General features: G+C 36.0%; 1 protein-coding gene and 1 pseudogene across 4 annotated transcripts in view; both read left to right on the top strand.

Annotated features, from left to right (window-relative positions):
- Tmem117 (transmembrane protein 117) overlaps positions 1–25,277 on the top strand; it is a 569,660-nt gene that overhangs the window by 156,808 nt on the left and 387,575 nt on the right. The gene's annotated exons all lie outside the window — the stretch shown is intronic.
- LOC147821496 (small ubiquitin-related modifier 2 pseudogene) overlaps positions 1–25,277 on the top strand; it is a 99,392-nt pseudogene that overhangs the window by 18,779 nt on the left and 55,336 nt on the right. Inside the window, exon 1 of the transcript XR_015446951.1 lies at positions 1–25,277. This exon is cut by the window's left edge and continues 18,779 nt beyond it; it is cut by the window's right edge and continues 55,336 nt beyond it. The product of XR_015446951.1 is annotated as a small ubiquitin-related modifier 2 pseudogene (transcript).

Genomic DNA, 25,277 nt, shown 5'->3' on the forward strand with positions numbered 1-25,277 from the left:
GTGGTTTACAGATCTAAATATTAAAAGGAGACACTAAACTTGCTGGAAGATAAGTTAGGTAGAACTCTTGAAGACATTGGCATCGGTAAAGGCTTTATGAACAAAACCTCAGTAGCATGGGAACTAGCACAAAGAATCAACAACTGGATTTTCATCTTATTAAAAAGCTTCTCCACTGCAAGAGAAACCACCAACAGAGCTAACAGACAACCTTCAATGTGGGAAAAAATGTTTAGCAGCTGTACCTCAGACAAAGTTCTACTATCTAGAATATATAAAGAATTGAAAAAATTCAGACCCCCCAAATTCAAAGACCCAGTTCAAAAATGGTCATCTGAAGTGAACAGACATTTCTCAGACAAAGAAGTAAAAGCAGCAAATAAACATATGAGAAAATGTTCAACATTATTGGTCATTTGAGAGATGCAGATGAAAACAACACTGAGATTCCACCTCACTCCAGAAAGAATAGCTGCTATCAAGAAATCAATGAATAACAAATGCTGGCAGGGGTGTGGGGAGAAAGGAACCCTTCTCCATTTTTGCTGGGAGTGCAGACCGGTGCAACCATTGTTGAAATCAGTATGGAGATACCTCAAAGAACTAGGGCTAGAGGTCCCATTTGACCCAGCTATTCCCCTTCCGGGTATCTTCCCAAAAGAATTAAAGGAATCATACCACAGCAATGTATGCTCATCCATGTTTATAGTGGCACAGTTTGTAATAGCTAACACTTGGAAACAGCCCAAGTACCCATCAACTGGAAACTGGAGAAAGAAGATGTATGGTTTTTTTTTTTAATAAAATGGAGTACTACTCAGCCGTAAAGAACAAGAAACTAGAGACATTTATAGCTAAATGGATGCATATTGAGGCCATACTCAAGTGAAATAAATAGGACACGTGTAAATTCCAAATAGTTTCTTTGGTGTGAGAAACTGAAAGTATAAATAAGGATTAAAATGAATAATTGATAATTTGAAATATTAAAAAGTCAAAGGTGTAAGGTGGTGGGAGGGAAAGGGGAAAGGAAAGAATGGAAAGGAAAAATTTTGAGAAAAGAAAAAAATGGAAACAAAATCCATGTAAATAGGAAGGTTGGAGGGGGTGAAGGGTGCACAGGTAATGGGGAAAAAATAAGAACCAAGATACATCATGAACATGTACAAGCACCCGATGATAAATGTACATGTATTGTATACTTAAAATGTACCAATAAAATAATTTTTAAAAAGTTCAGGTAAAATATTCTGTGTTCTCATAGCACCCTGCTTCATCCATACCATGATATTTGTCACACAATGTTTTATTCCCCAAATGCTCTTTCGATGAAAACTATACCATTTATTATATTAAGAACACTTAACACATGATCTATCTTCTTAAATTTTTAAACATATATTTCAGTATTTTAAACTATAGGCACAATGTCATATGACAGATCTCTAGGACTTAATCATCTTTCATGACAGAAACTCTGTACCCATTGATTAGTAACCTCTCAGCTGATACTCCTTCCAGTATTCACCATTATATTTTTTTGCTTCAGTGTGTTGGACTATTTTTAGATCTGTTATGTAAGTACAACCATGTTGTGTTATTCTTCTGTGACTTATTTCACTTGGCATTGCATTCTCAAGGTTCATTCATATTGTCCCATAGGACAAGATTTCTGACTTTTTTTGATATTCCATATTTTTTTTGTCCATTCATTCATTGATGGATATTTAGGTCATTTCTATATCTTGGTTCATGTGAATCATGCTGCAGTCAACATGGGAATACAGATGTATTCTCTTCAAGCTACTGATTTTATTTCCTTCAGATATATATATCCAGAGGTGGAATTATTGGGTCAAATGATGGTTTTTTATTTTTTTAAGAAGCTTTATACTGTATTTCATAGCAATTGCACTATTTTACATTTCCACCAACAGTGTTTAATTGTTACAATTTCTCCACATCCTTGTCAACACTTGTTATTTTGTTTTTGGTAACAGCCATTCTGATGTGTAAGGCAATTTCTTGTTGGGCTTTAATTTGTCTTTCCCTGATGACTTATAATGTTGGGCATCTTTTCATACATGTGCCTCTTATTTGTATATCTCCTTGGGATAAATATTTATCAAATCCTTTGTTTTTGAGTTGGCTTTTGTTTTTATTTTTCACTACTGATTTGAAGGAATTCCTTATATATTTTGTATAATAACTCCCTACAGATATTTGTGTTGTAAATATTTTCTCCATTCCATAGCTGATGTTTTACTCTGTTCTTTCTTTTGTCTATATTTGCTTTTGTTGCCTGTGCTTTTGGTATCACACCAAGGGAATCACATAGCTTTCATCTTATATTTTCTTATAGATGCTTTATAGTTTTAGGTCATAGATCCTTTAATCTATTTTAAATTTACTTGTTAACGGTGTAAAATAAGGTTACAATTTCATTCTTTTCCATGTGCATATACAATTTTCCTACACCATTTGTTGGAAAAGACCATCATTTCTGACTGTATTCTTAGCATCTTATTGAAGATCAATTGACTAAATATGTATTTTTTTCCTATACTCTTCGTTCCATTCCATTGGCCTGTAGGTCTGTCTTTATACTAGTACTATACTGATTTAATGATTACAGCTTTGTAATATGCTTTGAATCAGGAAATGTGATGCCTGAAGCTTCATTCTTGTTTCTCAAGGTCATTTGAGTATTCAGATTTCTTTGTGGTTCTACAAGGATTTTATGATTTTTTTCTATCTATGTAAAAAATTCCTTTGAGATTTTTATAGAGAGTTCATTGACTCTGTGGAGGTCATTTTGAGTAGTATGGACACTGGTCAATGCTAGTTCTTTGAATACATGAACATGGTGAGTGTTAACGTGCTACTATAAATGACTGTCTTTGTTCTTAGTGGCCTTCAAGCATCTAGATTATGTCAAGTGCTATCATTGCCCATAAAACAGGCAAGACAGAAGCCAGAGCCTTCCTTGAACAGCCTTCAGAAAAAACATACTATTAGACATGCGGTCTCTTCTTTCCCTTCCCATGGAGAACCTGGGAAGTGTGAGGCTTTTTCTGATCACTCCTTTTCTCTGAGAATAAGGATAGTGGCTAGAAGGTGTGTTGGCTTTGATTTGGCTGGTTACATGCTCAGCTAGTTTTAACTCAACTTAGCTAGTTTCTGGACTTTTTGCAAAGAGAATTGTTGAGAAGGAGTGTCTAAGGTTTTTCATTCTGCCATTTCACTGACATCATTCAACACTGTATTTTCATTGTCTTTTACTCTGTATGTATTTACCATCAGTTCATAAATTTTAATGGGACAGCTTTACTAATGCTCCTTGCTCTTTGATTCTTCTCTCTTTCTTTAATAAAGAAAAGATGCTATTTTTACTTTTTGAGCTTCCTTGTATTTAGGGAGACCATGTAACCAGAAGTGATGTGTAATGTGGGACTTGGCCAAGGAGTGAATAGTTAAACTGTGGGGCAAAAACACTCAGGGTCTGTGAGGAGTGAATGGTTAAACAACAAGCTGGATTAGTGAAGCGTGTTGTGTCTGGCTGTTGTCCCTTCCATTTCCCCAAGAAAACTGCTTAGCCTTGTGACAGCCTCTTGCCTAAACTACTTTTCTTCTTGTTTTGCTCTCTTACACTGATATTCTAAATAAAAGCCTGAGAGTTCTTGGCTTCCAGATTGCTCCCATGAGCCTTCCTAACTCTGGATGCACTTGGTTGAGTAACCCCTCTGGTCCTCTTGGTGATTGAACTACGTTTCCTCTCTAACTATTAATCATTCATTCTCTAAGCCACATTGGTCACATACTGTGACAATGTGTGCCATTTATTTTCCAAAATCCTTTTCTCCAATGTATGGCTCATTGTGTTTTTTGGGTTTTTTTTGTATTCTGCTATGATACCTGGGACAATCACATGTTTCAGGTGACATAGTTTAAAGGTGATAGGTTTCCATCAGCTCAGGTCCTTGAGTGACAACCTCTGTATACTTATATGGAACATATAATAAGAATGAGGAACCAGTGTTTGTTGTGTTAAACTACTGAGACATCTGGTGGTATGTTATCCAGCATTATTTAGTCTTTTCTGATCAGAGCAGGAATGGTTTGTTGTCTGGTTTTTTGTTTGTTTGTTTGTTTGTCTCACCATTGACATCACCAGGTCAGTGGTCTGCATGGTACATGATATATGCTCAATGAATATTTGTTAATTGAATGGACTTAGTTTTATTTCCAACAGTTGTACTACTTAGAACTATATAAATCTGTGATTTTAAATAATACTGAGGTAAGCTGAGTTAATATACTTCTAAATTGCTACCAGAGAATGAAAGACCAAAATGTGTCTTAAAAATAGTTCAGTGGTTTAGTACATGGTACTATAGTCTCCACCAAAAGGTAATATTACTGATGAAATATCACATGTGCATTTAAATCATTTTCATGGTGATCTATTTATAGAAATACTGTACTGTGTTCACTAATAACATTTTCTGTTCTTTAGCTTCAGTCAGCCTTTCAAAACTTTTCAGCTTACTCATCATATTTTGTTATCATTTCTACATGAGAGGGAATTTGCAGATAGGAGGAAAATCTAAAGCTGTTTTCTAAACAAAAGTGGTCACTTTGAGTTAAGAGATGGATGGATTTTAAAAATAGCATTGAGGTATTTCTATTTTACATAAATATCTTGATATTTACAACATGAAGGTGCAAATTGCAGATTTGGGTGGGTAGAATAAATTTTCAATTTTTGTTCCTGGGTTGCATCAGCTGACTTGGTCAGGGATAGTGCTAAGTGAGGGAATCAAAGTGCAAACCTTGTGTGCATCAAATAGCTGAACTGGGCACTCCTGCCTTCAGCAATGAAAAAAAAGGGTTGCATTATGATTTAGATTTAAAATGGCCTTAAAAAGTCTCATGTGTTCAGAGGTGAGACTTTTGGAAAGTGATTGGATCATGGGGCACTATACTCACCAGTGATCCATTGATGAGTTCATACCAGAATATGATGTTAGAAGATGGAGTTTGGTTGGAGGTGGGTCACTGGAGGCATGATCTCGATGGGTGTATTTTTGTCCCTCGCTTTTCTCTTCTCTCTCTCTGATTTCTGGTTGCCATGGAGCTTTCCTCTGTCATGTTGTTTCTGCCATGGAGCAAGCTGACCATGGACTGAACCCTCTGAAACCATGAACCAAAATAAAACTCTCTTCACTCTTTGCTTTGCTTACAGATTTTTAACTCAATATAATCTCATTTGTTGATTTTTGGGTATCATTTTTTTTTTTTGCTTAAATTTTTTATTGGTACATTTTAGGTATACAATACATTTACATTTATCATTGGGTGCTTGTACCTGTACATGATGTATCTTGGTTCTTATTTTTTCCCCATTACCTTTGTGCCCTTCACCACTCCACCCTTCTCTATTTACATAGACTTTGTTTTCATTTTTTTCTTTTCTCATAATTTTTCCTTTCCCTTCTTTCCTTTCCCCTTCCCCTCCCACTTCCTCTACCCCTTTGGACCTTCTCTTCCTATTTCAAATTATCAATTATTCATTTTAATCCTTATTTACATTTCTTCTGCATTTGAGATTTTGTTCAGGAAGTCCTTGCCTATGTCTATGTCTTCAAATGTTTTACTCCTTTTTATTTTCTAGAAGAGTCAGTGTTTCTGCTTTTATATGTAGGTGTTTGATCCATTTTGATTTGATTTTAGTACAAGGTGAGCGATATGGGCCTAGGCTGATTCTTCTACATGTGGATAAGCAGTTTTCCCAGCACCATTTATTAAAGAGGCTGTCTTTTCTCCAGCATTAAATATTGCATGGTGTTTCTTATATGAGCAGCCCCAAATACAAATAATTTAAAGAGAAAAATAAAGGAGAGATGGAAAAAGAGTTTTTTGGGGTTTTTTTGGTACTGGGGATTGAACTCGGGTCCTTGCGCTTGCGCAGCAGGCAGCAAAACCACTGAGATAAATCCCTGGCCCGAGAGGTATAATTTCTGAAAATGAAGAAGGGGATCTGAAGAAGGTGATAGAGAAAGGGGAGGAAATGGGATAAAAAATGATTAAGATATGATATATATGTACCATTTCCTGAAAATGAATGCAATTAATATGTATCAGAAATATATGTTAATAAAAAATTTTAAAAAGTAGAAACCAAAATAAACTTCTCCTCTTGTAAGTTTTGAGTGTCAAATATTTTGTTGCAGCATTGGGAAAGTGCTAATACCAATTGTCTGTGGGAATTTTGACCACAGTGAGCATGAACAGCACATGTTCTCTGAGATGTTTTCCTGTAGTTGTTCTACATTTGTTACTATCTTCCTGTGTTTTCATGTATCTTATCCTCATAGGAAAATCATTTTAATTACATATGAAAATGTCAGAGAAGTGCTACACTTTTCTCTATATATTTCTTGCTATACTTTAAAAAGGGAAAGTACCCATAGAGGAAACAAGAAAGTAGAATTCTGGTGTTGGAGTAATGAATACCCTATGAAAGGTTAGGGAATTCAGATAAGGACTGTAATTGGATGAAGGTCAGTTTTTCAATAAGAATTTAAATCTTGCCCCTGTTTACTAGATGTTTTGTATTAGGCAAAATGTTTAGGTCTTTGAAACTCTATTACTATTTATAAACTGAAGAAAAATGCCCTTTACACTTGGTTTGAAGACCATATGAGATGATGGATATGGAAGACTTCCAAGCAGTATGAAGTGATGTGGCTCTGTAAACTATGATATTATTGTTATTGTTGTCATTATTATTGTTAATTTGTTTTTCTCCAGGGAGGTGCTGCTTATATTATAAAGCACACTACTTTGGAGTATGGGTAGCCGAAAAGTCAAACAGGATCAGCAGCTCTGTGCAATGGCATGTACTTAAGACAGTCATATGTCTACAGATCCTGGCCTTCAAGGTTGCTCAGGAATTTTTGGGTTCTTGATTTTGGATTAATTTCCAAGATGGTATAATTCTTACTGGGATACTTATTTAGACGCCTATGTTTAAAGGAAGTTCCAGATAAACTTTTTTGACTATGACTATGACCCATTTTCATTTGCCAAATTTTAGACACTTTTTAATTTTTAAGTAATGACATTTGCTAGAGTAAGGGGATTTTTTCAGAAGCTAAAAACACCTTTTAGCATATATTTTTAAAATCAGTTTAGGTGTATTAAACAAGAGGAACCATGGATTATACCACAATTATAGTTGGCTTAGCTTTTTCCACAGAACTATTCTACTTGCCACCACTAGAGAAAGACAGACTTGATTAAATTGAACAAAGAACTTTTTCTATACACTTCAGGGACTTGACTTTAAGCTGTAATTGGAAGAGCAGAATTTCTTGCCTTTATCAGGCTCTCTGGAAAGACATGTCTATGTCATTCCACTTGTTCTTTTCAGAGTGATGGCTCTGACACAGAGCGATGGCTGCTCATTGTCTCAAAGACTTTGGTGTCCAGAGAAACCCAGAGTGTACTTCTCTAATTAAGTCTCAATAGTAGAGAGCTTTAAGTAAATTTCAGCATTTTGAAATCTGATTTTACTCAGAGAACTTTCATTTTATAGGAGAATTCTGATATTGTTCATTTAAAATTAAGGAAAATGCACCTTGGAATTTCCCACTGGAAAGTATGTTTATAGCCAGGCATGGTGATGCGTTCCTGTAATCTCAGCATTGTGAGAGACAAAGACATGAGGATTTCAGGTTTGAACCCAACCTGGACAACTTAGCAATTTAACAAGACCCTGTCTCAAAAAATAAAAGAAAAGCTAGAGATATAGCTGAGTGTGAAGGCCTTGGGTTCAATACCCCACAACCTCTCTCCCCCAAAGGTAAATTCTGTGAAGAACCTGCTCTATTTCTGAGTTCTTTCTTTAAAGTATTTTAAAAACATGCTTATGATTAAATACAGTTGAAATTGATTGGTAGCTAATACTGAGAAGAATGCTTTTTGGAATTTCTGTTCATATTTGACCTTAATCTCTTATCTACTAATGAAAATGGGCAAACTTTATGATCTGTCCCTCTATTTTACCTTATTCCAGAAGTGAACTTTTGTTTTTTTCAATTCCAGTTATTGTGTATTTAATATAAGTCCCTCAATTTTGTTACATTATGGAAATAGATATTTTTACAAAAAAGGTAAAGACAATTATGTCTTCACTTATATTTATATCTTTAGCACTATTGCTATGTGTGTTAATAATATGTAATTTATTGGATAGTTTATCTTTCTGAGTGTTAGTCTTGTAAAAATGTAGAGGGCAGTCTAAAGCCCAGGAAAGTCGGAAAGTATTACAAACCAGGACAATGCATTTAAACCATCACAATCAATATGCCATTGAGCATTTGTCTTCAAATACATAACAGCAAATAAATTTGTTGCTAGCTCATAAATGTTCTGCCTTGAGCTACTACTTGTCTGTCTGGTAACTCATCTTTTCTATGACCCAGTTTTTTCTTAGCTTGGTTTCAGACTTTACATTGCTGCCATGAAATCTATAACTGGGCTATGTCTTTGGTTGTATTGTTTCTTTCATTAGTTCTCAAAATCCTATTTTTACTTTTTATTGTATTAAAGGACATTGTCAGGAAGACAAATTGTTTCTGCTAGAGGAAAAATAAAATTATTTCTTTGTGTCCTTGACTATACATGTTTGTACTGGCTTTGATGTCCAGACTCTGCTTCAAATACTGCTTCGGCTGCTTTTCTAACTCTTTTCTGGAGCTGTGATAATTATAGATAATGCTTACCAAGACCTTATGATTTTCCAGGTGCTATGTAACATGATTTATGTGTGTCATTTCATTTAATGCTCCTCACAATCTCAGGAGGAGAGACCAATCACTTACAGGGGTTAAGCAGTTTGCCCACAGTCATGTAGCTGATAATGTATCAGGGAGTCAGAATTCAAATGCAGTCAATTTGGCTCCAGAGAAACTGCAGATTAGTCACATTGAGTTTTCCCAGCTATGGAGTTAAAAAATGATAATATCTACTTTATAGAATTGGTTTGGCAATTAAGTAATACAGTGTCTGAAAAAATGCAGTCTTTTCTAAAATCCATCTTTACTCAGATCTTAGCAAACTCTCTGGGCACATTGCTTTCTTCATTAAAAAAGGTGATCTGACCGCTGCTGCCTCCTTCTGCCGCTCCTGGAGCTGCTTGTGTGCTCCTTCGGTGTGGACCTGGTACCTCTTTTGTGAAGCGGCAGCTGAGAAGACTCGGGCGCTTGCTATGGCCGACGAAAAGCCCAAGGAAGGAGTCAAGACTGAGAACAATGATCATATTAATTTGAAGGTGGTGGGGCAGGATGTTTCTGTGGTGCAGTTTAAGATTAAGAGGCATACACCACTTAGTAAACTAATGAAAGCCTATTGTGAATGACAGGGTTTGTCAGTGAGGCGGATCAGATTCTGATTTGATGGACAGCCAATCAATGAAACAGACACACCTGCACAGTTGGAAATGGAGGACGAAGATAAAATTGATGTGTTCCAGCAGCAGACAGGAGGTGTCTACTAAGAAGGGAACCTGCAACAACTCTACACCAGAACTCTGTTCTTACATTCCAAGAATACATTCTCAATTAGAAAACTGCAATTTGGTTCCACCATATCCTGACTACTACAGCATAGTTTTCTCTATTCTTTCATTTACCCCTTCTTCATTCCTTTATTGTACATAAAGTCTCTGGTGTATGTGCACAAGCATATTGCATTTTTTTTTTTACCTAAATGGCCAACAATGTTTTGATTGACATCAGATGGAGACGGGATGGGGAGATACTGGTTCTGTGAAAATAATTCCCTCTCTCCATTAGTGGCAAGCTCATCAGCTCTTATCTTTACATTCCAGTAAGTTATTTTGCTCTCACTGTTTTAACAGAAAAGACAACATAAAAATCCTTGCATACCTTGTTTGATTGGAGAATTTTAATGTTTTTCATATATCATTGTAAAACCAAGGACAATTTTATAACTTTTTTGTACATAGCTGTTACATGTAGGGCAATCTGTCTTTATGTAGGAGTAAATTACTCTTTAAAAGAAAAAAAATCCTAGATAGTTTTCCCTTTAAGTCAGGTGTCTTGTTTAAATAAACTTCTTGTTTAAAAAAAAAAGGTGATCTTTGCTAGAAACCCAATGTCATTGTGATAGTCATTAAATATCTTATGCTTAAAATAATGCAGCACAGAAAAGTACATGTTAAAAACCAAGAGCCATGTGATCTGTAGTCTATCTAATGGGAAGTTTCAGGGTTCTGATATGTCCCTGACAGTCTATTCAAAGTTTGGATGGTGGTAAAGGAGTTGGGTGAAGTGGGTAAAGGAATTAGCATCAAGGAAAATCTCTACAGGAGAAAGTGATCAATTGAAAGTAACAAGATTAGAATCAGAGACAACTTCACTTCCTTGCATTAGTTACAGTTCACTAGAGGAACAGAAGCAATAGGAAATATGTGAATAATGATGGAAGGGGACTTATTAGGTGGATATTTAGTATCTGAGGCAGGCAGGTCCACAGTAGAAGAATCCACAATGGCTGTCTGCATGCTGGAGAGTCAGATGATCTGATAGCTGTTCAGCCCAACAAGATGGATGTTGCAAAACAAGAGGGATCAAGGACATCAAGGACGAAGCACCAGTCCAGGTCAAAGGCCTGGTAACTCATGGTAGAATCCTCAGGTGCAAGTCTTTGTTGGAAGGCCGAAGAAACTGGAGAATGATGTCCAAAGATGATAGTGAAGATTGGAGCGCTTCCAAAATGTGACACTTCGTTTTTCTTTCCCCTTTTATCAAGTTCAGGCTACAAGCCTATTGATTGGTGCTGCCCACATGTGGGGTGTGTCTTCCCTCTCAGTTTGCTGGCCTATATGGCAATCATCCAGAGACACCCAGAGCTATGCTGCTTTAATCTGCTAGGCCTTTCTTAACGCATTCAACGTGACAAACCATGATTAATGGTCACAATCCAGGATATCTTTTTTCAACTTGACAACCAGACCCATCTCTTTAAACCATGTTTAATCCCCAAATACAACAGTAATATCTTAATTTCACCTAATATGAAACAACTATGCTGCATAAAAATGGAAGTGCACTAATTCCCTCCCCAGAAGGCAGAGTTTTTCTTCAGGTGATGCTTACTCTTCTCCTGACATTCCATAACTTAAATATTACAATATAGATTTAAATACTGATATTAAGTCAATCAACATTATATTATAAAGAGAACAAATATATTTACTTAGTATGCACAAGCATACTAACAAAATAAGGAAAAAATACTTCTGAAAATTACAATTCTTGTTTCTGTAATGAGTCATGTTTTCATAGCTGGTATTTATAACTACCTTTTTCTACCATCCATTCTGCATTCCCTTGGTCTTCAGCAGGCACCTCAGTAAGTCTTGGTTCTGTATTTGGAAGGGTGACCAAAACCTTAATTCCTGCAGGTTCTGGACCATTTATCATTCTGCCTGGATTGAGGGGTTTTTTTTGGTACTGGGGATCAAACTCAGGACCTTGCGCTTGGATTGAGTTGTTATAGTTTCCCATTGACCTTTATAATGGGGCACAGTACTACTAGGAGAGAACCTAAGGGATCTTGTGCACTCCAGACATGTCCTTCCTTTGCCCCATTGTGGAGTAGTAGTCCCATTTCTCCTACATAGTCTGAATCAGTCATCCCAGCCAACACTGAAATGCTCTTTTTAGTTTGGCTCAGAGGCATAAGAACCAGGGAAAGTGACCACCAAAAGTGACTAGGAAAGATCTTATCTTCCAGCTCAATGTGATCATTATTTTATCTCCTAATAGATGCTTTCCCTCCTTTGGAACTAAGACTTCTAAGCTTGCAGAGGGTAAGATTGTGGGAACAGGAAGCAAAAATTCTGTTACTGGATCATTAATATTTTCACTCCCATTTCTATCCCTTGATTCTTTGAGCTGTGAATCCTGGTTGTGGGAGAAACAGTACCAAATATTACAAATTGATTCAAATCATATGTAGCCTTCTGGAGAACCTCACTCCAGTGGGCTAGCACTTGCTTTGGGTTTGTACCCTACTCCTGGTACAAATTTTCTATATATGTCAGGTTTTTGTCTCTGAGATGCAATACCCAACACTCACAACTTAAAGGAGAGGTTTAATTTGCTTATGATTTCAGTCCATTATTGGCTGGCAGCAAGGTAGAGAGAGATAGTGTGGTGGAAGAGCATAACAGAGCAAAGCTACTTTGTTTATGGTGGCTGGAAAGTAGAGCAGGGGAACAGTGCCAGAGAGGAAGAAGCCAGAGGATAGACTCAGACCCCAAGGTCACACTTTCATGACCCACCCAGATACACCACGAAGTATTCTCCACCAATCCCCAGGGTGGATCCCAAAGCCAGTCAAATGGAAAATCCACCCAAACTGCCATACTCCTTCACCTGGACTGAAAATCTGTCAGCAAATTACAGACTGAATAAACCTTATAGAAAATGCTTGGAAACAAAAGGGTTTCAGAGTTTGGATTTTTTTTTTTTGATTTTGTAGTGTTTGCACAGAATTTACCTATTGAGTGCCTCATGTAAAAGTTTGAAATTGGAAATACTCCAAAATGTGAAATTTTTTGTTCTTTATACCTGTGTTCACAAAATTTTGAATTTTAGATTGTTTTGGATTTGGGGAATCACTAGTGTGAGATAACTCATTAAAACAAAGAAAGAAACAGCTAATGCAGTCATAAGTAGCATGGTTTTCCAAAATAAGAAAATGATCAGTACTCTGTAGTATTGGACCATATCTAACTTCATTTTAGCCAAGTCTCAGTTCATATTCTATAAGGTTTCTTGGCCATCTGCTTCCATTTGAAGGCCATTCCACACTGATAAAAACCTTCCTGACAATGTTGAGGAGCTGTTAAATCTAAGTTTTAGCCTGGAGAATATCATCACTATCCTCCAGTACTTGATGAGATGTCATGTACAGTTGGGAGTAGATTTAATCTGCTGTAGTTCCAGAGAATAGAAAGAGATGACTGGATCATGGTTATAATCAGTTTGGCCTTAATGTAAGAAAGAATTTTTATTAAAGCCATTTGAAACCAGTAAGCCTGTTTTGAAGGTGTAACAATGAGTTTCCTGATAGAAATACTCAGGTACCTACCGGATTAACATTCCCAACAGAAAGCATATAGACAAGACTTCTGTTATGAGTATTAGTTTAGACTTGATGATAGGAGTGTCTTTACCAAGACCTAAATTGTTTAATGTAGAAGAAAAAATAGTCATACAAAGTAAAATATTGCCTCATGAAATTAGGTCCAAATGAACAGAAAAAATAGTTCTATTGTAGAAATTCCCTTTTCAAGAGATGGTGAACTTTTTTATTGAACCAGTAAATAACATTTTATTTTTGATCCATAAATAGAAATATTATTTTGAGATAAAATATGTTAGGAAAGCCAAATGTTTGGGTCAGCTTAGTTTCCCCGAAGAACACAAAATGATCAGAGTGGCTCAGAGTGACTATGGCTCTGAACAAAGGGAAATAGATGCTGAAATGAGTGATTAATGACACTAGATTCCAGTATATCCATATCCTCTGGAGGGAGATGTCAGCTAGGCAAACTCAGTCTACAAGTTTGTTATGGCTTCTGCTGAAAATTCATGCATTCTTATTTTCTTGCCATGTTTTCTTCAAAGTTAACATCTGTAGCTTGGATCAACTTATTGTCATATCTGTGGACTTGCAACTACTTTATTTGTTTTACAAGACATTTTATTTATTTTGACATAGATTCAGGTAATTTTTTGACCAAATTTCTCATGAAGTGTCTTACTGTGACCTATATTTTAAAAATTGCTTATTTTGATCAGGCTTCTATAAATTAAAGTACCCAGGAATATTAGTGAGAAAGATTGTTAAAAATATTGATGTTGAACTTATTTTGATTTATTTTTCTTGCAGTAGTTTATTATTTATTTGACCTATTTTCCTATTTGAGGAGGGTTTGAGTTGACATCTTAATAATGTCCCCTTAGCTTTAGAAAAAAAGGTCCTTTTTTTCTTTTTAAAGTCATGTTGTCTGCTTCTCTCCTTCCTGAAAAATTACATCCCAAATTGTTCAATTGGAGTCTATCCTGGGAGGAAAAGTGGGAATAAAATGTTTGAACTGGAAGGAATTAACATACATTGAGAGTTTATCATGTGGAAAAGTTTTACATGTGTTAGTCCATAATTTTGTAAACTTGGAGTGAAAACACTGAGATACAGGAAGGATAAATAACTTGTGTAAAGTCACAATTAGCAATTCACACTCCAGTCTATGGGACTCAGCGTTAAAAAAAGAGTAGAATAAAAATATCAGTAATAGTTCATATTAAGGATAGGTATGGTTTCATGAACTGTATTTGTTTTTGTGTGTTAGATCACAATACATAATAAAATTCTTGTCCTGGGATATGTTTAAAAAACAAACAAACAAACTTGAGACCTACACTACTATCCTGCATGCCCTCCAATGAGCAGGTAAAACTAAAGTGATCAGAACGAGAGGTCATTGAAAATTTCCAATACTTTCCCACCCCTGATTTATCTGAAGCCTGTACCTTGACAACTGTATTACATTGACATAGTGTTTTAATCAACTTTTTTTTTACTGCTGTAAATCTCTTTTTATCAGCATCTACTAACATTTCTTTGTTACTTAATATCATGACTGTAGGGAAAGAATTGAATTCTAGATGCAAGAAATTAGAATATAAATTTCCCTCATTGATAGATGCTTTTAGAAACCAATAAGGAGCACAAGAGACAATGAAATAGTTTGGATACAATGTCCTGGGTTTAAACCTAAGCATTTATTACTCAGATCTTGTGTCTGAGGAGGTTAGAAGAAAACATTCTGCCACAATCTATTACTATTTCTTTGTTAACTCATTTTTCTTTAATAATGCAAAATAGAATGTCTATTTTAAAATCAGCTCACATGCTCAAATGTATTCTTTTGTTTGCAAAATGAAACCATTCCATTAAATATTGGAGAAGAAAAAGACTTTTAAAGAAATAGCAACACTAAGGTATATCATGAATAGGTACAAATTCTCAATGATGAATATGATTATAATGTATACCTAAAATGTGCCAATAAAGTTAATTAAAAAAAGAAGTATCAACAAAACAGGCACCTTTTCAGTGAAAGTTTTTTGAGCTGAAATGAGTTCCTGGGTAATGACTTTATTTGAATCTCCTTCCTTTCAGATTTTTTATTTAAAGAAATACTTACTCAACATGAATAAAGGTCACAAATTAAGAAACTTGGAATCATTTAATAGAAAACTATGGGAAGAAAATGTCTATAAACTGCTAAAAATCTCTGCATGCAAAGAATTCAGTTATTTGAAATTTTAAAGAGTGCTTTGTAGATTGATGAGAGTTTTTTTTAAAAAACACCATCTTCTATGTTCACCAAGTAAAATGTGGGTTGGAAAGTTATTTTAAAGTCATTTTATTGCAAGGAAAACAGCAGGATTCTGTCAAAGCCCAAATGCTACAAAAACTGCAATGAAACATTGAAAATTACAAGGTCAAATCTTTATATTTATATGAAAGTGATATTCAGACAAAAAAAGGTGATCTGATTTTTTAAAAAATGGCCTATTCCAAAGAAAGAACTAAAAGATGATATTGCTGGCTTATTTGTCATTATCTATTCTGCAACTGTCCCACATTTAAGCAATTATAGCAAAGATCATAACTTTTTTGATGCTCATTATGATAGTATTTCTCTTTAATAGTGTGGTGTGATTATTTCTGACTGATTTCATTTTCAGATATTTTTGTGTATAGGGTATTGTTCAGAAGGAAAGATTTAGCATCAGCACTCAGCTTATAATTAGTGTTAGATATGTTAATAGAAATAATGAAGATATTGGTAAGCAAATACTAGAAACTGAAAATGAAGGTGATTAAAGAGTAATTTCTGAAACAAGCTAAGATTAATCATGTGGAAACCCAGCAGGATTCCTGCCTTGGCTCCTTGGCTGTCTGCTCACATAATAGGTTCAAGATAGGGGAACAAACCTGCAGTCAGCAGACTCTTCAAATACAAAGTTCTATTATTTGTTGGCTCAATAATATTTTGTTAATAAAAGTTCTGCCACACCTGAATCCAAGTCAGTATACTACTTCTTGCCTGAAATTTTCATTTTTTTGCTCACAAATTTTATTGGAAAAAAGTGAGTCTTTAAATACAGGTATTTCTTTTAATGGAATCTAAAATGTGAGAAAAGTAGATTTTTGGTTAATATGGAGAAAATAATTATGAAGTTATTCTTTTCTCAGTTGTCTTAACAAATGTGCATATGTCTTAATTGTTTAAGTGTTGTTAATGTTATAATATTAGAAGTTAGAAAGCAAAGTGTATTATAGAAATTTTTGAAAATACAGAAAAATACAATAAATATCATCTATAATTAATGTACGTAGAAGTAATCATGATTATCTTTTTGGTAAAAATGCAACTAAATTTTTCCCTTGTCTTTTACCTTCTTTTTTGAATGAGAATATAACTGGATACTGAGTTAAAAACTGACCATTAGTTTTCCTTTAGCCCTTTGAAGGTACTACTCTAACGTTCTTTGGTGTCTATTGTTGTTGATGTCTTTATAGTTTTTATTCTATTGTAAATAATGATCACCCTTCTATTGCTGCTTTAAAGATTTCTTTTTGTGTTTGAAGTGCTGCATTTCACTATGATACATATAGTTGTTATCATATTCTAAATTTGTATCAACTAAAATATTATACTTTTTGGCTGAAATACCACTAGAATCATAGAACAAGCCTTTGGAAAGATATTTTAGTGTTCATGGAAAACATGAAAACCTGAAATACGGTAATAGAAAATTTTCAGTCAAATGTCTAGTTATAACGATAAAATAAGATACTATGAGGCAATAAATCTCTACAGAAAGGGCACACTGGCAAAAAATAATATCCAGAAGAATCTAGAGAAGTGGGGCCTAGGTGTGTGGGTTTGAGTTATTTAACTTTTGGTTTAAAACTATAGCTCACAGAGAAATGTTGAACTTTCAGATTTAGTTTATGTAAATATGTATGACACACATTTTCCAAATTTTAAAGACAGGAATTTGGCAGCATCATAACTTATGATGACATTCACTTGTTAGCTTTCAAGTTTTTTCCTCCTTCAGGACAGGTGTCATTAAATTGCTCAAAGTAGAATGGAAACATTTAGACTTGAGGAAATATGGATTCTAGAAAGAATCTCATAAAATATTTAACAGTGGTTATCAATGAAAATTACATGAGGAAAGGTCAAGAGGAGGTGGTTCTGAATGATAGTTGGTAATTTTCAAGATGTGTACAAGTGGGTATTTAAATGTTAGCTAAATATAATACGTAAAAGAGAAACCACTGTTTTTTAATTATGGCAGCATTTCTTTATGAGTTTCTTGGTTAGGGACAGGAAATAGCTGTCAGCTTAGAATTCAACTCCAGTTGATGGGTAGTGACTAAGAGGCGCAGAGTTTTAAAAAGGATTGGAAGGTCCTCTCCACGCTCAGTGGGAAGCTGTCATTTTCTGGTTAGTGATGTTTACTGTAGGCAAGAGAGAAGGGAGAGAAAATGCCTGTTTGAGGCATTTACGGACCCTTCTCTGTGTGCTAAGAAGAAAGTAGGTGGCAGGCACATCCTATCTTTTGTTATCTGGTTCTGATAAAATATTCTAAAAATATGTTTACAAATGGGTGCAACTTTATTTCTTCCAATTTCAAGTTGCTATTTCTGGGACAGGTTTTCAAAATTTTTTCTCTTGGACATGTGTTGGTATTATTCATTGCTTTCTAGTCACTGCTTGATGATTCAGATCCCCCTGGAGTGGGAAGTAGGCTGACAGGTGGGTTTGTTGTTTTGCTTTCCTGGTGACTCATTTGTATTTGAAATTTTTTTAAAGTTTCATAAAAATAAGACCTAGGATCTCTCTACTGCTGCATTTTCTTTAACTGTAGTGTTACTCTATATTCTATAGTTTATTTTACCCATGGCTGGTTCCTCTATCATTTTTCAGAGACTGGTTGACAATGTGAAAGCAGCCTAGCGTTTGAGTTTTGGATGTTTCATCTTAGATACACAAGAGTCCAATGAGATTGATGACCTCTTTCCATTTGTATGTATTTATTTTTCTGGACAATTCTTTCTGTTTGAAGATTCTGTACTTAGCCATTTAAGCTTTCAAGAATGTCAAAGCTCTTGTTAGGAATTCCAGCTCCATAGAACCTCTCTCTCTATTCCCTAAATAATTATTATGAATTGTTATTTTCATTTATGCCTAAGATTTCATACTCAAGCATCAGTCTTGGATAATTGACTTTCATTTAAAAGTTTAGACCTTAAAATTACTCGACCTTCTGAACCAATGGGACTTCTTGACTCCTCTTCATACCTCTCTGTATTATCTCTTCATACCTCAAATGCAATGGATTTGAATAAAATAATGACCATATTATATACTAGCACTCAGGGAGCATTTTAGGTCATATCTCCAAAATGAGAAACATGCTTTTTGATAAGATTTAAACTACCCTATAAATCAAGGCCAACATTTGCTAGTGTAAAAGGTGATCTGCCTTAGGAAATGCAAATTATAAAAAAAGTGATTTAGAAACACTCCTTAAAGATAGTTTTTGCAATGGAGGGTGCTGAAGGAACACATCATCATTCCTCAGTGTAGAATCCTGTCATTTCTGGCAGCTGCCAACCTTCCTGCTTTGAACCCATAGGAGAACATGGTGAACACAGGACTCAAGTGTCAAGTGAATCTGAGGTCTTTTCTCCTTCAGTTCCAGAGATTAGACTTCACACCATTTTATTATTATTCATAAATAACTTCAAAATAACTCCACATTTCCTTTAAAATACCATCATGGGACATTCAGCTATCCTCTAATGTTTTAGAAGAAGATGAAATTGAGCTCTATAGGGTTTCATATAAAAGGAGGAAACATCCAGAAAATGATCTTGTATTTAAATGTTTTCATATGTCACACCATAAAATTTTTAAATAGCTTATGATATCACTGTACATTCCTGTGAAATGTCTATGTTTAATAGAATTTGTGTGCCTCTTTAATTCATTAAAATTTATTAGGATTTAATGTACTGAATCTTTCATCCAAAGATCTCAAAGCATGTTGCTGGTCTACATTAGCTCATTATTTTTTTCAGTATGTCCCTGTGAGGTTGTTGTTAAGTATTATTCCTTATTTTACAAATGAGGTTACAAATGAAGCCGAGAGAGGCTTTAGAGACTTGCTCACAGTCCCAGAGCAAGTTAATAGCAGAAAAGCAATAAAGGCACACTCCCCCGGTTTGGGAGATTTTCAACCTTTCATCAAAGTAGCTCCCTAATTCCACTTTAAATTACTACATTGTCCATGAAAATTAGCATATTATTACATGTCAGTGCTTTAGGAAATTAAAGTGGACTTAAGAGGAATTTAATAAAATATCTCTTTCTCTCTCTTACACTTTGACTAGTTTCCAGGGAAATATGTGTGATGGAAGTGCCCTTTCTGCACCTAAATGGATGCTTTTTCTTGTCCAGTCCTATGGGGAGTATAGCAAGAGGGTCTCAGAAAGGATAACGTGGTGGCTGCATGCATGGTTGAGATCAGTGATGATTTTTCTTGACGATAAAGAATTTTGCAAGCTCAAGGGTTTTCTTCTAATTATCAAATTGTGTCTCCTTTAAATTCATGGAATGATAAAGCCCTGGAAATGTTAGTATTATTGGGAGCTTTAGGATTTTCTGAGTATAATGTCTACAAAATGTAGGATTTTATCCCAAAGTATGCTTAACAAATCATCATACAGTCTCTGAGCTCTTTGGGAGAAAGGTAGTTATCTCTTTCCACAAAATTCTGTTCCCTCATTGAATAATTGTCATGACCAATCTATAAAATTGTAAATTTATCCTCTTTCTGTGTCATCTATCAGTATTTATATAAAAGGATATATTGCGGTGGGGATTTAGCTCAGTGGCATCATGCCTGCCTCGCAAGTGCAAAGTCCTGAGTTTGATCCCCAGTCCCCCCCCAAAAATAAATAAAAAAGGATACATAATTAATATATATGGGAAGAATTGGACCTTTAGGAGAGACTGGTGAATAAGATCCAGTCCTTGACCTCAAGACTTGTGTAAAGTAGAGAGGGACAAAAAAGTTATTGTAGTCAAATGTGGGAAGGTGCAAAGCAAAGTTAGAAAAAGAATGAGAAGTTACAGAAAGCAAAGACCATCCTTGACTGTGTAGGTTACAGAATAGGAGTTCTTGAGCTAGAGTTTTGCCCCTTTCCTTCCTTCCTTCCTTTCTTCCTTCCTTCCTTCCTTCCTTCTTCCCTCCCTCCCTTCCTTCCTTTTTCTGTAGTCTCTCTAGAATAAAGGCATTGAAACAAACCCCTAAGGCATCATTTGGTCTTTGTGCCAGAATGCAATCCCAACTCAACCACTTTCTAACTTTAAGATATTATATATCTGTAAAATAGATATTATAACAACACCTACTTTGCAGCCATGTTGAGAAGATTTTATATTATGAATGTAAAGTACCTGGCACAGTGCCTGGCACATAATGGATGCTCCACAACTGGTACTTGTCACACTTATAATCGTTACTTGCACTATGTACCTCATCTCAGTTCAACAAATCCTTAACCTTTTCAAAGCAGATTAAGTAGATGTACACTTCCTTTCTGTGCCTCATGATTGGAAGAGTTATATTCCTGGAGTCCATCCTAGACTGATGTTAGGGCACGGGATAGAGAGGAGAGCCCTAGAGAGGTTGCAGGGGTGAAGACTGTAAGGAGTGAGGGCAGTCTGTGTGAAAAAACTCACTGTGTATCTTGTCCCAGGAAGCAGATATAGAATTGTTTATATTAAAATCCTTTAAAAATACAGTTCAGATATTTCTTCTTTAAAACTGTGGTTTTATCATGAGAATGGTTTCATAAGAATGGAAGTGTTCATGTAGAATATTTAGGTATATTAATCTTGCTAAGGAAGGGACCAACTTGAGTCCACAGAAAGCCTATAAATGCCTTCCGTGAGGGGTTAACCATTTAAACTGAAAAATGGGCAAAATTTCATAAATGCCTGAGGAGAGGGATCCATTATAATCTTAAAGGGTTCATGGTCTAGTAGAGGTCAAGAAACATTGGTATGCTTGTGCTCTCTCCATCACAAATAAGGTAATGAACTACATCTCTGAGGCATGTTTTTAATAATGGACCCCTCAAAGTAGTTATGGAACATCATGATTCAGTGAAGCTTGATAGGTCTTTATCTTCCTATCTTCCAATTCCTTAATGTAATAAGAGATTTTCTTAGGTCAGTTTAAACAGAATTTAGTGATGTGTAAATATTTCCCCCATAGAATGACTTTCATATAATCTTTATGTTTTATTAGTTTGGAGGACCAGAGATTGGAAAGCAAAATAAATATCCAAATAAACAATAGCAACAGAACCATAATAAAGGCCAGGATTTTGGACACTGGTTATAATTACATAGTCAAAACACTTCATGTGGCTTTTTTTTCTTTTTCATCTAGTAGTGAAGTTCGCAACCACTGTGACTTTAAAGGCTTACAATTTTCCCTTTGGCTTAGTGAGTTTGTATGCTCAAGGAAAATCATGTTTTGTATTTACTCATGCAACATATGAGGTTTGATAGCAAATGGTTTTTATTGAAATGGAGGGGAGAGAAGGAAAGGATTTGTGATGGGGGGGGTTGAAGAAGAAAATGAACTTTTCTTTTGTTACTGGGGACTAAATCGTTGGCCTTCACAATGAGCTACATCCTTTTTTAAAATTTTGAGACATTCTCACTAAGTTGCTAAGTTGCCCAGGTTGGCCTCAAACTTGTAATCCTTTTGCCTCAGCCTCCCAGAGTGCTAGGATTATAGGTGTATAACATTATGCTGGCTGAAAATGAACTTGGAGTGACTGCCATATTCTAGGTTCAGCCTGAGTAGATCATATGTGTTATGTCGCTTAATCCATACAAGAATTCCGTTATGTCTTAGAAATATCTTTATTATAGGTGAGAAAAATTGAGGCTTCAGAAATTAAGGAATTTGCTGAAGGTCACACAACTAGCAAAACTAGCTACATCCCACCCCTTGTCAACTTTTTACCGAAACACATCTTAAATCCTACTGAATCTCCAAATGAAGACAATAGCAAGTTCATAATTCCACCTAACATAAAGTAACTATCTGGCATACATCAAAAATTCAATAATTCTTTCCCCAAAGTCTCAACAGTTCCAGCATTTTTCAAAAGTCTAGGTCAGTTTCTCCTGGGACTCAAGGCAAACTGTTAGTTATGTACCTCTGTAAGAGTTAAAATAAAAACAAACAAGTTACATACTTCCAAGATACAGTGGCACAGGGTCAGTATTTCCATTCCAAGAGAGGAATAGGGAATACAAAAGAACCAGAACAAAACAAGACTGGAACCCAGCAAGACACCTCCTGTCAAAGGAGCATATGGTAGGTAGTGAGAGGAAAGTTCCAAAGGGCTTGGATGACTCCACCCCTGTGATCTTGGTCATTGTAGTCCATACAGTCTCTGTCTTGGGCTGGCTCCATTTTCTGCCTGCAGCTTCCTGGCAGACGTTTCACCCTCCTGGCATTTTTAACCTCCTGGGCCTCCACTGCAACTTTGACTTCATTCCCATAGCTTCATGCACTGCCCTGCGAGGGGCTCCGGTCTTGGCTTTCCAGGCCTTTCTTGAAATCTAGGTGGAAGCCTCCTTGATCTCACAAATCTTTCATTCTGCATGCTGATAAAACCAACATTATGTGGACAGTGCCAAGGTCTGCTGTCAGCAGAAGCAGTAGCCAGGCTACTTGGACTACATCTGTGTCAGCCTCTGAGTGCCTGACAGGCTGAGCACAGTGAAGTGTGTTCTGGGAGCAAATTTCCTAGGAGGCCCTTCTCCAGAAGGGTCTCGCTTCTCAAATAACAGCTTGACTCTTTTGTCCCCTTAAGCCTGCATGAGGCAGTGTCTTGCTGATTTCTGAGATGCCCTCAAGAAATCTTTCTTCTCTCTGTATAAAGGACTAAGTTTCTTTTTAATGGTTCTAATCTCTTTAGCATCCACACCTCCATTGGCTCTATCTTTATACATGGTTCTTTGATTCTTTCTAATCCAAAAACTCAGCTTTTCAAAATTTTCTACTCTGCTTTTTGCTCCTAATTCTCACTATAAATCTGTCTAAAAGCAGTCAGCAGTACTCATACCACAGACTGGATGTTGATCTAATGTTGATATTTCTGTTGCCAGATTAAATGGTCCTTAATTTTAGTCTCTTACAAAGTTTCAAGACATGGGGAAAATGTAGGCAATGTTTTTTTGGTTTTTTTTTTTTTTTTGCTTTTTGGTACCGGAGATTGAACTCGGTTCCTTGCGCTTGCGCAGCAAGAGGTGAAACCACTGAGCTAAATCCCTGGCCCAGACAATGTTTTTTTTTGCCAGAGTGCAACACACATGGGCTCTAGTCCTAGTGCCAATGGAGTCCTTGTTCCTAACTGAAACCTCTCGAACTGGCCTTTACTGTCTGCCTTTTTGTCAGCGTTCTGAACCTCTGAGCTCCAGCCAGAATCACCTATCAGGTTCTCCTTAATGTATTGTAAGGCTTCTCTGGTTTACATCTCCAAATATTTCCAAACTCCTCCAGCAAACCAGTTCCAAAGGCTTCTAATCCACATGGTCAGGCATAGACACAGCAGCAACTGCACTCTCAGTACCAGTTTTTCTATATTTGGAAGCTTTTTCATAACTGAGATACAACACTTGGCGTGCACAACTTAAAGGACAAGAGATTTATTTTAGCTCACAGTTTCAGAGGTCTCAGTGCATTTATAGTCAGCTGGCTCCAAGGCAGAAATAGTATGGTGGAGGAACATGAAGCACGGCAGAACAAAGCTGCTTACTTCATGCTTATTTCAAACAAAGCAATGGAACAGTACCACAGAGGAAAGGGCAAGGGACCAGACATAGGTGTCAAAGCTATGCCTCCATGATCAGCCAGACACACCTAAACATATGCACCACCAATCCCCAGGGTGAATTGCAAAGCAAATCAAGTTGACAGTCCACCCTAATTGCCACAGTTCACTTATCCAAGATAAACACTGTTAATATTTTAGTAAATTTTCTTCCAGTGATTTTAGTATATATTTTTTAAAGTTGAAATTGTCTCCCATACACATTTTATATTCTTTTTCATTTAAAGTTAATATATTTATTTTCATTGAAAAATATCATTAAACTTTTTACAAGTAGTATTGTAAGTTGTTTCAAAATACCAATTTAGTGAATATATGTCGAATTTTCTATCATATATCATGCTTTCCCATATATTCTACCATGGTTATAAGTGAAGCACCCATGTTCCTGTATGAGCATATCCAATTGACTATATTTGGGTGCATCAAAGTTGTACACTTTACTCAAAATTAGTTTGTTGCAGTGTTTCCTCAGAAGATATTTCTACGTGCATCTCTGTTAGTCAGATTTCCATCACTATAATTAAATGCCTGAAATAGTCAACTTATAAAAAGAAATGGTTTATTTTGGCTCACAGTTTTGGAGGTTCTAGTCCATGATTAACTGGCTCTGTTCCTTTGGGCCTGTAGTGATGTAGCACATCATGTTGCGAGTGGATGGTCCAGCAAAAGCACTCATGTTGTGGCCAGGAGAGCAAGAGGGAGCGGTGGCACCACAGTCGCCTTCCAGGACATGCTCTCAATGACCTCTCTCACTAGGTCCCACCTCTTCAAGGTTCTACCACCTCCCAATAACATCACCTCAAGGTCCAAGTCTTCAATATGTGGGGCTTTAGGGGACATTTGAGTTCCAACTATAACAACCTGCCTGCTAGCTGAAGATCTAGGAGCTTTCATTGGCCATATTTGTTGGTTTTAGAGAGAAAGAATTAAATTGACAAAGCAGAGGCTGAGTCAGGGAATAAACCCAGCTAGTCTGTGCGGTTCAGGTTGTTCTTTAGGCTCAGCCTCCTCTCTGACCTCGTAGTTCATTTGCTCATCCTCTTTGTATACCTTGAGCAAATAAATTCTCTTTCCACCAAAGCTAATTTGAGTTGGATTTCTGTGGCCTTCTACAAAATATTCTGACTCATACCTCAGTGTTAGGGGTGAGAGATGAG

Source organism: Heterocephalus glaber, unplaced genomic scaffold (assembly GCF_053883595.1).
Source record: "Heterocephalus glaber isolate CG9 unplaced genomic scaffold, H.glaber_assembly_v1.0 deba00001733, whole genome shotgun sequence".
In the NCBI taxonomy this organism is placed as follows: Eukaryota; Metazoa; Chordata; class Mammalia; order Rodentia; family Bathyergidae; genus Heterocephalus; species Heterocephalus glaber.